The sequence below is a fragment of the Eschrichtius robustus genome, chromosome 12, assembly GCF_028021215.1.
Source record: "Eschrichtius robustus isolate mEscRob2 chromosome 12, mEscRob2.pri, whole genome shotgun sequence".
NCBI lineage: Eukaryota > Metazoa > Chordata > Mammalia > Artiodactyla > Eschrichtiidae > Eschrichtius > Eschrichtius robustus.
Window position 1 is genome coordinate 56,652,199 of NC_090835.1, and position 13,206 is coordinate 56,665,404.

Consider the following 13,206-nt stretch of genomic DNA (forward strand, 5'->3'; position numbering starts at 1 on the left):
AGCTATATAGGATTGACAGTAGGAGTAACAGTGTCAGTAGTAAACGTTTAAGCCAAGATCCTCCTAAATCAAAACATTTTCCTAGTATTTTTTCTAAACTGGGAAGAGGAGCATTCAGAGTGGAAATCTGACTCTTATGTGTTATGAGTTAACAAATATCTCGGCCAAATTGTCATACTATTGGAAAAGTGATAGAAACCCAGCACACTAGCATTAAAGGCAAATTGGCAGCGGCTGTTTCCAAGGCTACCCATAGGTGACCTTTAGCCCAAGGGAAACCATTTGCACATCTTTCTAACCATCCTGGAGAGAGCCAAGGCCATAAACTTGTTCCATGAGTCCATTAGGTCCCATTAGGAGCTACCCAATATCTTTTCATCTAGTGAAAAGGAGTGCTTATGGGCACATTCAGAACAGGTGTCATTAATTGGCCAGGTAAGAGGGTCCCACTTAGTGATATTGAAGGTAATGGGTAGCTTGCACAATACTAGAGTTTCTTCTAAAATAAAATAAGGGCCATCCAGTTAGAGCCTTGGAGAGGAGAAATCCTCCAAGGAAATCTAGGAGTACTGGACATAGGTCCACAAACCTACGGTTTGTTTGGATTGATTTTTTGACTTGCAAATGATTGAGCCCAGGAAAGAAATACTTTGGATTCATAAACAGAAGTGTGAGCAATTGTCAAAGTAATAGTATGCAGGCCTGGGTCATCTTGCATCAGCTGTCTACTTCAGATGTCATTGTCTTCTTGTTCTGGCCTGGTAGTGCTGGTCCTAGTTAGTCGAAGTCGGGTGTCAGAGACAGGAGTTACAGTTCATTCAGGAGAGGAAGCCTGATATGGCCCCATCCAGCATGGCTGTAAAGGGTCTTTTATCTGATGTCTTTTCCAGTGTGCATAATCTCCTGGTTGCAGGTCATGGTGAATCTGATCTTCATGCAAAAATAGATTGTGATCAGCTTTAGAAACAAACTAGAATGTTGTTTTAATAATTCAATTAAACTTTACAGTAATAAAGCATAACAACAGGAGCCATCTAAGAAGTGAGTCTTAGGCGGTAAATATTAAAAAAAAAAGCCTCATTTGGCAAAATTAGAATTTAAAATCCACTGAAGCATAATCTTTTTCTCTCTAAAATTACCCTTATTTCTACCAAATATAGCCATATTAATTTGTTTGCGAAATAAGTCTGTAATTGACCACATAGACTCATAAATTGGCTGTGTTGGAACTTTTCATAAGGAATCTTAGATTAAACCTTTAAAAGATCTCTCAAGGCCAGATAAATTACACCAAAGGCTTGCCACAGATTCTGCCTGCAATATCTATAGATTTGGGTGAAGTTCTCTCTTTTTGAGATCCCCAAAATACCTTGAGATTCCTGTACTTATCAGGAGGTGGTCTTCCTTATTTACCTGATAAAGGTGCTGGGAACCTAAGAGTTTCCAATTTCTGGAGGGAATGGTTGGATAGAGAGAAAAGATGAATGTTTCAATTCTACTTACAAAGGTGTAGTTTACCAAATTGCTGTAAGTCATAATTAGCTCGAGGGGAAAGGTTTCCTTGTAACTGGAAAGCACAGATTAAAAGAAATAAAAGGAATCCAAATCAGAAAAGAAGAGGTAAAACTGTCACTGTTTGCAGATGACATGATACTATACATAGAGAATCCTAAAGATGCTACCAGAAAACTACTAGAGCTAATCAATGAATTTGGTAAAGTAGCAGGATACAAAATTAATGCACAGAAATCTCTTGCATTCCTATACACTAATGATGAAAAATCTGAAAGTGAAATTAAGAAAACACTCCCATTTACCATTGCAACAAAAAGAATAAAATATCTAGGAATAAACCTACCTAAGGAGACAAAAGACCTGTATGCAGAAAATTACAAGACACTGTTGAAAGAAATTAAAGATGATACAAATAGATGGAGAGATATAGCCTGTTCTTGGATTGGAAGAATCAACATTGTGAAAATGACTCTACTACCCAAAGCAATCTACAGATTCAATGCAATCCCTATCAAACTACCATTAGCATTTTTCACAGAACTAGAAAAAAAATTTCACAATTTGTATGGAAACACAAAAGATCCCGAATAGCCAAAGCAATCTTGAGAACGAAAAGTGGAGCTGGAGGAATCAGGCTCCCTGCCTTCAGACTATACTACAAAGCTACAGTCATCAAGACAATATGGTATTGGCACAAAAACAGAAATATAGATCAATGGAATAGGATAGAAAGCTAAGAGATAAACCCACGCACATATGGTCACCTTATCTTTGATAAAGGAGGCAAGCATATACAGTGGAGAAAAGACAGCCTCTTCAATAAGTGGTGCTGGGAAAACTGGACAGCTACTTGTAAAAGTATGAAATTAGAACACTCCCTAACACCATACATAAAAATAAACTCAAAATGGATTAAAGACCTAAATGTAAGGCCAGACACTATCAAACTCTTAGAGGAAAACATGGGCAGAACACTCTATGACATAAATCACAGCAAGATCCTTTTTGACCCAGCTCCTAGAGAAATGGAAATAAAAACAAAAATAAACAAATGGGACCTAATGAAACTTAAAAGCTTTTGCACAGCAAAGGAAACCATAAACAAGACCAAAAGACAACCCTCAGAATGGGAGAAAATATTTGCAAATGAAGCAACTGACAAAGGATTAATCTCCAAGATTTACAAGCAGCTCATGCAGCTCAGTAACAAAAAAACAAACAACCCAATCCAAAAATGGGCAGAAGACCTAAATAGACATTTCTCCAAAGAAGATATACAGATTGCCAACAAACACATGAAAGAATGCTCAACATCATTAATCATTAGAGAAATGCAAATCAAATGAGATATCATCTCACTCTGGTCAGAATGGCCATCATCAAAAAATCTAGAAACAATAAATGCTGGAGAGGGTGTGTAGAAAAGGGAACCCTCTTGCACTGTTGGTGGGAATGTAAATTGATGCAGCCACTATGGAGAACAGTATTTATGTTCCTTAAAAAACTAAAAATAGAACTACCATATGACCCAGCAGTCCCACTACTGGGCATATACCCTGAGAAAACCATAATTCAAAAAGAGTCAAAAAAAAAAAAAAAAGTCATGTACCAAAATGTTCATTGCAGCTCTATTTACAATAGCCAGGACATGGAAGCAACCTAAGTGTCCATCATCGGAAGAATGGATAAAGATGATGTGGCACATATATACAATGGAGTATTACTCAGCCATAAAAAGAAACGAAATTGAGTTATTTGTAGTGAGGTGGATGGAGTTAGAGTCTGTCATACAGAGTGAAGTAAGTCAGAAAGAGAAAAACAAATACAGTATGCTAACACATATATATGGAATCTAAGGGAAAAAAAAAAGTCATGAAGAACCTAGTGGCAAGATGGGACTAAAGACACAGACCTACTAGAGAATGGACTTGAGGATATGGGGAGGGGGAAGGGTAAGATGTGACAAAGTGAGAGAGTCTCATGGACATATATACACTACCAAACGTAAAATAGATAGCTAGTGGGAATCAACCACATAGCGCAGGGAGATCAGCTCTGTGTTTTGTGACCACCTAGAGGGGTGGGATAGGGAGGGTGGGAGGGAGGGAGATGCAAGAGGGAAGAGATATGGGAACATATGTATATGTATAACTGATTTACTTTGTTATAAAGCAGAAACTAACCATTGTAAAGCAATTATACTCCAATAAAGATGTTAAAAAAAAAAAAGTGGTATTTTAGCCAAAAACCAAAGGGAGGTTTTGGGAGTGGTAAAAGGACTGGTGGGCTTTAAATTGTTTGTGGAGCCACACCTCTGGTTCTGTAAAGACTGGATTTGTAATTAAAAAAAAAAAAAAAAGACAGCTGTTTTTAATTCCTCAAAGAATTGGATGGCCACAGCAATGATATCTAGACCTACCCATCCACTTATGTTGGAATGTTCTTTCCCTCACTGAGCTTAGAGGAGAACACCAAAAAAAAAAAATTCCTATCAGGCTCTGAATATCAGCTCTGGTCAGTTTAGTCAAACCAGTGGCCTCGCATCTTGGTAATCCATTTACAAAAACTTTTGAGGAGCCTTCCTGGGTTTAAGAAATTCTTTAACTATGGCCCTCAGTTGGCCTCTGATCTGAACAGGCTCACTTACAGCCTCAGGTGATTCCATTTATAATGGTAACCACTAATAGTGTCTTCAGAGTGGAAGGCAATTCAGACAGAGGATTACTAGAATGAGTACTTGAAGGAGATTAGAGGGGAGCAGTAGTTATGTCAGTCTTTTTTTTTTTTTTTTTGGCCATGCTGCACAGCATGCGGGATCTTAGTTCCCGACCAGGGATCATCAGTCTTAAAGGATTTTTTTTGTTTATTTTAGGTACTTGTTATAACATTAATATTTCATTAGCTTTCTACAACAAATCTTTCAGTGAAGCTGTTTTGGCATTTTGAAGCCTTCTGGGGCTTCTGCATACCAATTAAAATAGATAAAATAGTTTAAGATGAGAGCTCTCTAAAATTTCAACAATTTACAAGTCTTTCTAATTCAAAGGAACTGAGAAGTTAGCCCTAGAAATATTTTCTCATGCTAATCTAATTTTAGAAACGGGAAAAACTCTTACCACTCTTGTTTCCAGTAGACCCTGTAGGCAGTGTTCCAGGAGACTGACTGACAGGGTAAGAACTTAGCTTCTGCTGGCGTTCTTTAACTGTGCATGCAAAAATCAGTTTTGGAAAGCCAAAAAAGAGCCCCATCTTGGCTGTTTCAGGGCAGGATATCCTTTAATTCTCAATTAAGTAAGCACCTGCAAGCATACATAAACCCAGCTGGCATCCCCGTAGGTGGCAGTCTGTCTAGGAGCTGTTTAGCCTTTAAGGCACAGTTTCCCATTATGAATTTGGTAGTCTAATTCAGATATGAGATATGCTCTGAACAACTTTCTGAGGATAGAAAGGTGGATGGGATGTGTGCTGCTTCTGTCTCGCTCCCTGAAGAGTTACTCTTGGATTAGTTCTACTCTTCTGCGTGTCTCGGTTTCTCCCTCCCCCAGTAAAGCCTCTGAGAGTGCTCAGAGTGAAACTGAGCAGGACACTGTGGGGCTCCTGGGCACGGAAGCCTTCCTGTACCCTGTTTCTTAACTCCAGCCTCCATGACTCTCCCTGAGTTCCAAAGGGCAGATTCGAACAGTTACTAATCCAGGAAGGGAGGGGATGCTGAGACAAGGGAGGAGCAGCCAAGAAACAATTGTGCAGCCTTGGGGCAGGGTCCTGGTTCCACTTCAGGGGATACACAGAACAATGTCTTTAAGCTCTTTAAGATGTCAGCATTCTTCATACCAGAGAAAGACCACCTGAGACTACATTAAAGGAACCAGAGAAGCTCATTAAGCAAATTACCTGAGACCAGATTAGAGGAGTGCAGGCCCTGCGCACACCCTGATCTTATCAGCAACCCCACCCTTGAACCATTGCTATGAAACTCATCATATCCTCCCAGGTCAGGACACACAGTTTTTTGGGGCAGGAGCCTGCTTTGTCCCCCTTTGCCTGGCAAAGCAATAAAGCTATTCTCTTCTACTTCACCCAAAACACTGTCTCCAAGATTTGATTTGGCACTGGTGCACAGGAGGCCGAGTTTTCAGCATCAAGAGCACAAGACAATCAATCAGTCTTTCTAGTGTGTGCCTCTGGAAGAGCAGTATTTAATGGTTGTAGTGGGTTCCCATGTAGGACTGCGACATCACGAGGGTTGATCCTCAGATACTTCCACTAGGTTCTCAGTCACTTGAGAATACCTTGTGGCTGGAAGGAGCAGATGTCCCTTGCTCTTCAGACCTGAATTAATTCAGTTTCTCATTTCACTAGCAAAAGTTTTGTTCAGACCATATATTGACTTGTTTTTTAAAATTTAAATCTAACAAAAACCCAGCCACCTATGTTTCCCTGGGCCTCCTGCCCAGCCCAGATCCCCTTAGGTCCCCTGCCTAGGAAATGCACTGGTTACCCTTAAGACTCCAAGTCTTAAGTAAAAACAGCCTGAATAAAATGTTTAGGATCATCACTTAAAAGTAATGAGATCTGAATATCAGAACTCACCAGAACATCTGAGTTGGTGGGGCTTAATGAGCCCATGCTGGTACTGAGCACTGGTTCACAGTAGACGCCAGGTGTCCTCTGGTGGTAAGACATGCATGTCAACAGAAAGATTAATCAATAGTCTATCTAAGGAAGAAATGGGAAATATTATTTGAGCCAACCTGGTGATTGTACTGGGAGACAGTCTTTTAGAATGCTCTGAGGACTGCTCCACCCATTAGAGGTCAAAGCACAGTTACATGTTTTTGAGACAAAGGGTTATACTCTAAATGATGTGTTATTGACAGTTTATACAATCCAGATCTGCCAGTAAAAAGTGAGTAGTGGGTCATGGGGTCATCGTGGCCCCTTACAAGATTAAGAAGGAAGTTATCTCCTAAGGAGGTCTGGTTAATGCGGATGCACAACACACACTAAAGGGGAGGGAGGAGGTCCAAAGGGGTAGAGAAAACTTTTATTTTTAAAATTTTTTTGTCTTGCCATAAAATATGAAGTTTATCTTATCACCTTCCAGGTTCCTTTGGCTGGTCTAAGAATTAAATTGACATGAGGGTAGGTTAACAGGAGAAAATGAAACAGAAGTTTACTAATACATATACATGGGAGAGACCCTGGAGAACTGAGTAACTTGCCAAAATGGTCAAAGCTCTCCTCAGCTAAAGACAAAAGGGAATGTTAAGGGTAGGGAAGAGTCAGTTATGTGAGGTTCCTAGAATAAGCACAGTAAACAAGGATAAGGTTGTTATAAGAGTTTCTAGACATTTGGTCATCCTCCGCTTTCTGGAAGAGAGAGGGAAACACCCTTACAGATGGATATTTCCCTTATAAATGTGCATGTTTCTTACAAAACGGTAACTCCTACTTGGTCTTCGCAGTTTTTCGCCACCTCTCTTGTTTCTTAGAACATAACCAAAGAGACATATTTTGGGGGGGTGAATTCTCCCCTACTATGCAGAAGCACTAGTACCTGTCATGTTTAGTGAGCAATAAATAGGAAATATTAAGATGATTAAATACAACAGGATAATCATTTTTTTCCTAGAAAAAAGACTAATCTGGTGTCAGAAAATAATTCTATGTCTTCTAGTCTCTCACACCCCAGTATGTATAGCATACCTCAACTGAGGGTCCTCTCAATGTTGATTGTAGAAAAGACTGAAATTTAAGGTCTCCTAAGATGAATTCTGATTAATAATGTTTGAATTTTTTTCTTCTTCTTTTTACATCTCTTCCCTAGCCTTCAGCAACTGCTATTCTCTTTTCTACCCACCTCATCTGGCAGATTGTGCCCATCTTTCTCCATTAATATTGTGATATTGTGATTTGTAAGAAAAACATATGTGGTCACTTAGCTGACCAAAATATATTTCTCATATACATTTGGTCTTCATCTGTGGTTCCTTGGCTCACACCTCCCCAAACCCTTGGAATTACCTGAGGGATAAAAGCCATGGGAGCATCTTTTGCCATAATATTTGGTCTCTTGTCCTCAGTTTCTGACACCTTTTCAGAGCCATCAAGGTGACATAAATGGATATCTTGTTACTTACAACAAGAGACTTTCCACCTTGACTGGATTTATGTTAATGAGTTGACTTTTGGAAAGCACTGCAGGATGGGGGCTGGTTGCCAGGGGAACTCACCAGATGATTAGAGGATTAGAACTTTCAGTCCCATTGACCTGGGGGATGGAGGGTGGGGGGTGAGATATGTTCAATCAGTTGCCAGTGATTTAATCAATCATGCCTATGTAATGAGGCCTCCATAAAAACCCAAAGTGGAGAGGGTTTAGAGAGCTTCCAGGTTGGTGAACCAGAACATTTCCACATGCCACTATGCTGGCCCCAAACTCCAGGAGGCCAGAAGCTCCTTTGTTCAGCACCTGGCCCTGTGTATCTCTACATGTGGCTGTTGATTCATACCCTTTAATATCCTTCGTAATAAACAGTAATCAAGTGAGTAAATGGGTTTCTTTGGTTCTCTAAGCTGCTCTAGCAAATTAATCAAATTCAAGAAGGTTGTGGGAACCTCTGATTTACAGCCAGTTGATCAGAAGTACAGGTAACAACCTGGATTTGGTGATCGGCATCCTGAATTGGAGGGAATCATTGGAACCTCCAGTTTGCAGCTGGTCCCTCAGAAGTACAGGTAGCAACCTGGGCTTGCCATTGGCTTCTGAAGTAGAGGGAAGTCTTGTGGGACTGAGCCCTTTACGTGTGGAATCCCATGCCATCTCTAGGTAGATAGTGTCAGAATTGAGTTGAATTGTAGGGCACCCAGCTGGTGTCCAGAGCATTGCTTGCTGATGGTGTGGAAATGCCTCCTCCCCCACACTGGAATTGGGTGATCACAACAACTTTTAATCGTTCTTGGGAATTTCATTGTTCTCAGCAATTGTCAACATCTTTCACCTCAGTCCTTTCTAATTCTCTTTTAATTTGTACTTCTCTTATGTAAAAACCTCTGAAAAGAAACAAAATCTAATTGCCAAATATATAAAATGTTTTCATGATTATATATAGATTTATTTGTCTATAGATAAATATATCTGACTCTCCTTTACTATTGTGGTGAGATGAAATGATAAATATGAAGTAACTTTCTGTAATAAGAACAAAATCTCCATGCAAAAGTTAGGTGATGACACCGTTGTAAAGCAATTATACTCCAATAAAGAGTTCAAAAAAAAAAAAAAGAAAAGTTAGGTGATGTTTACCAACTGATAACATAGAACTAACCATGCCCACAAATGTTTAAGAGTACTAGTTATAATCGGGATTCTGTAAATCACGTAATATCCACTTAGCTTTGTTTCCACTACAGTGGTGGTCCTTAAATTGGAATGGGACTTAAAGTCACATGGACTGATTACTGACAGTTCAGTTTGATGTTTTTCACCCCAACATTCTGATTTGCATAGATCTGCACTGGAGCCTAGCAGTCAGTAGTTTTGAAGAGAACTCTAAATCATTCTAAGGCAGTTGTCCATTCCTCACTTTGCAAACACTGCTCTAGGTCAGCTCCAGTTTCTTAGAATATTCTTGTAAAAGACCATTTTTTGTGTTGCATGTTCCTGTAGGATACATTTATCATTGACTTTCATGATTGAGAGAGGCCCGCTTAATCTTGTCTTGGGATAATATTTTCGACATTTGTTAAGTTTTAAAAATTAATATTATCAATTCCTGCTAGGCTATTTAAAATACTATCTAATCTTTTGATCATTCTAATCTTTGATAATAACATTCTGCTCATGGCACTCACTTTTTAAAGATTAAAGTAAACACAGGTTTGTTATTTTAAGATAATTTAAGTTATGGTAAATAAGTTTAGATACAGTATAAATTTTCGCAAATGTTAAAGCTAGCTTGGTCTAGTTTAAGCATAATAAGAGCCAATTAGGCTTTTGCCGTTTATCCAGAAAATCAAATTTTCCGGGCCAGATACTTTGGATACCCATGAAGAGGCCTTTCATCACAAAGTATATAAAACTGAATCTTACTTTACTGTGAGGTAGGCTACTGCAGCTCCCTTTACTTCTCTGTAGAAATAAGGTTGAGGAAGGATGCTTGCGTAAGCAATAAAGCCAAAGGTTACACATAGCCTATTTTGTTACTTTGCTAGCAGTTTTCCTTTCAGTATAGTAATAAATACAGTGGGATATCTGCCTTCTATTATTTGGTACCTTTCTGAGATCTCATTTTCCCTGGCCCTGCAGCTTTTAATCTCCAGAAGAAGTTGGGTGTGTATGGAGTAATATGATAAGCATTAATATTTCTGATACTTATGTGATTTTATATTTATTTTTGCAAGGATAGAAATTAAATTTTTCATTTTCACTTCATAACAAATTTAAATGACAACTATTAAAACAAAATTTGATGTGTATCTGTGATGCAAGTGGATTTTCTCTTTGGTGTGCTTGGCTATTTCTCATATACTTTTTAAGACAGATAAGCAATTTTTTAGGACAGTGCATTCCAAGTCATGTTTATAGTATATAGAATAATGATATAAAACTTGAAAAAAGCTTTTTTAGACAAATAATGTTTTCTTGTATTTAGAGAGAGAGACCATATGCAACTTTGGGTGATTTATAAATAAAATGGGCAACAGATATATAAAATAAGCAATCTGACTACGCATTTTATCCTAAAAATGACCAGTTATCATACTTTATAAAATGTGACATTGTTAAATCACTACACTCCCTTCCATATAAGGTACTTAAAAACCTTCCAAAAGGTTCCTACTTTTGTAGTTCTTGATGAATTTAGTGTGTAAAAGATTCATGGGGGAGAGAAATGTACTAATAGTTCAGGCTCTGAAATCCAAGTTTTTGTGCTGATCTTGGTTAAACTTCATAACCTTTATGGGTCCCAGTTTTTCCGTCTGTGAAATGGGTGTAATAAGATTTTCCTATCTCATAGGGTAATCATGAGAGTTAATGGGGATAACATTTGTAAAACAGCACAATACTAAGTAGTTCATTTGATTACGAATATATTTTATAGTTGTTGTGTAAGTATTCCTCACATTCTTGAATCATGTCCAGGTTTTTCTTAAATTCCACAGAATAGGGACCAAATCCTATAGTCTCTTTATCGTAAAGGACGATCTCCATTGGTCTCCATTCTGTTTTTCCAATCTCATCTCTTGTCATTCCCCTCCTCATTCTTTTTCTGCATACTCTTTCAGGCCCTTGAACTTGTTACCCCTGCTGGAAGTTAGCAAACTGTTAAAGTTTAAGTACAGAAAGTACGGTAAAAATAACCATGCTCTTCACCTAAGAATGCAGGGTTAAGAGTCATTTGATCTTTCCCGGTACCTTCTTTAAAAACTCCTCCTCCTCCCCACCCCTCAATCCTCATAGCATTCTGTATTATCTCAAATATATTACTTCCCTTTATGGCATAACAATTATTTTACTGCACAGCCGTCTCCCACATTGGGTTTTCCTTGCTGAGTAAATGATTGTTTCATGATAAAAATGGATGAGTAGGAAGTCGCACTGCTGACCTAGTTAGAACTTTGTGTAAAGCAAGAGCATATAGGTTTGGATCCTCAAACTGCACAAATTGTGGGACACCATCTGTTTCAACTCTGTAGAGCAGTTTGGTTTTCAACTGTCTTTAGGGAAAAAAAGAATGATTCCAGTTGAATAAATCCTGTCCATTTGGTTGGATATTAAGACATTCTAAGTCAGATGTCTAAGATAGGCACAATTTTACTTCTCCTTAAGCTAGACTGCATCCTATCACTTAACTACCCATGTGCTCTTATTCTGCTTGTTTTTCTTTTAAGATATAATGTGTGTGTGAAAGAGTCTTAGAGATACATATGCCTACTTGAGGTTTGCAGTATGGGAATAAGCCATACTTTCCTTTTGGAAAGGAAATACGAGGATTTCAACTACTAGCAATGTGATTCGAATGATGTTTACTGTTATTTTGGAACAGAGTTGAATCCAGAGAGGAAAAAGTAAACCCTTCAGAGGAAGAAAACTTTACTCTTTATCCATCATTAGGAGAAAGTGCAGTTTTGTACTGGAAGCAGCAGGAGTTAATTATGGTTATGAGGATCTGCCACTTTGGGGGGATATTGTAGGATATTGGGGTATTTTTCGACTTTCTTCATAAACTGACAAAGAATCTAACTTAAGGAGTTGTCCTACATGGTTAGAAATTTTTAAATTGGTGTTGGTGAAGAATAACTGAATCATAGGTTTGAACTACTCAGATTTGTAGTAAACACATTTATTTTTGCCTAACTTTCCTATAATCCTAGATATAAACAAATCACTGGACTTGCCAAACTCTGACTTTAGTTGAGAGCAATTGGAAGCTTTCAGTTATAAAATCAGAAAAGCAAATAGACAATGATGGAAGACCAGACTCTGAAAACAACAAACAAAACCTTCCCTTAGTATTCATGTTGTCTGAAATAAAGCAAAACAAACGTTACAGGCATATATATGTGTGTGTGTGTGTGTGTGTGTGTGCATATTATATATACATAAACTGAATCACTGTGCTGTATACCTGAAACTAACATAACATTGTAAATCAACTATACTTAAGTAAAAAACAACATTTTTTTTTAATAAAATATACAATGGAGAAAAGACAGTCTCTTCAATAACTGGTGCTGGGAAAACTGGACAGTTCATGTAAAAGAATGAAATTAGAACATTCTCTAACAAGATACACAAAAATAAACTCAAAATGGATTAAAGACTTAAATGTAAGACCTGAAACCGTAAAGAAGAGAACAGTCGGAACGCTCTTTGACATAATTCATAGCAGTATTTTTTTTTGGATCTATCTCCTAAAGCAAAGGAAACAAAAGCAGAAATTCACAAATGAGACCTAAATAAACTTAAAAGCTTTTTCACAGCAAAGGAAAAAAATCCGTAAATTGAAAAGACAACCTACTGAATGGGAGAAAATATTTCCAAATGTTATGACCGATAAGGGGTTAATATCCAAAATATGTAAACACCTCATACAACTCAACATCAAAAAAACAAACAACCTGATTAAAAAATGGACAGAAGACCTGAATAGACATTTTTCCAAATACAGATGGCCAACAGACACAGGAAAAGATGCTCAACATCATTAATCGTCAGAAATGCAAATTCAGACTACAATGAGATATCATCTCACATCTGTCAGAATGGCTATCATCAAGAAGCCATTGGTGCAGCTACTGTGGAAAAGAGTATGAAGGTTTCTCAAAAAACTAAAAATAGAGTTACCATATGACCCAGCAAGTTCACTCCTGGTTATATATCCAAAAAAGTAAAAACACTAATTCAGAAAGATACATGCACCCCAGTGTTCATAGCACTATTTACAATAGTCAAGATGTGGAAGCAACCTAAGTGTCCATCGACAGATGAATGGAGAAAAAAAGATGTGGTATATATGTACAATGGAATGAATACTACTCATCCATAAAAAAGAATGAAATTTTGCCATTTGCAACAACATGGATGGATTTGGAGGGTATTATGCTTAGTGAAATATGTCAGACAGAGAAAGACAAATACTGTATGGTATCACTTATATGTGAAATCTAAAAAATAAACTAGTAAAT

The 13,206-nt window shown here is 37.8% G+C and overlaps 1 protein-coding gene across 1 annotated transcript in view; it reads left to right on the top strand.

Annotated features, from left to right (window-relative positions):
• The window catches only part of AZI2 (5-azacytidine induced 2), a 40,560-nt gene that overhangs the window by 9,084 nt on the left and 18,270 nt on the right, over positions 1-13,206 (top strand). The gene's annotated exons all lie outside the window — the stretch shown is intronic.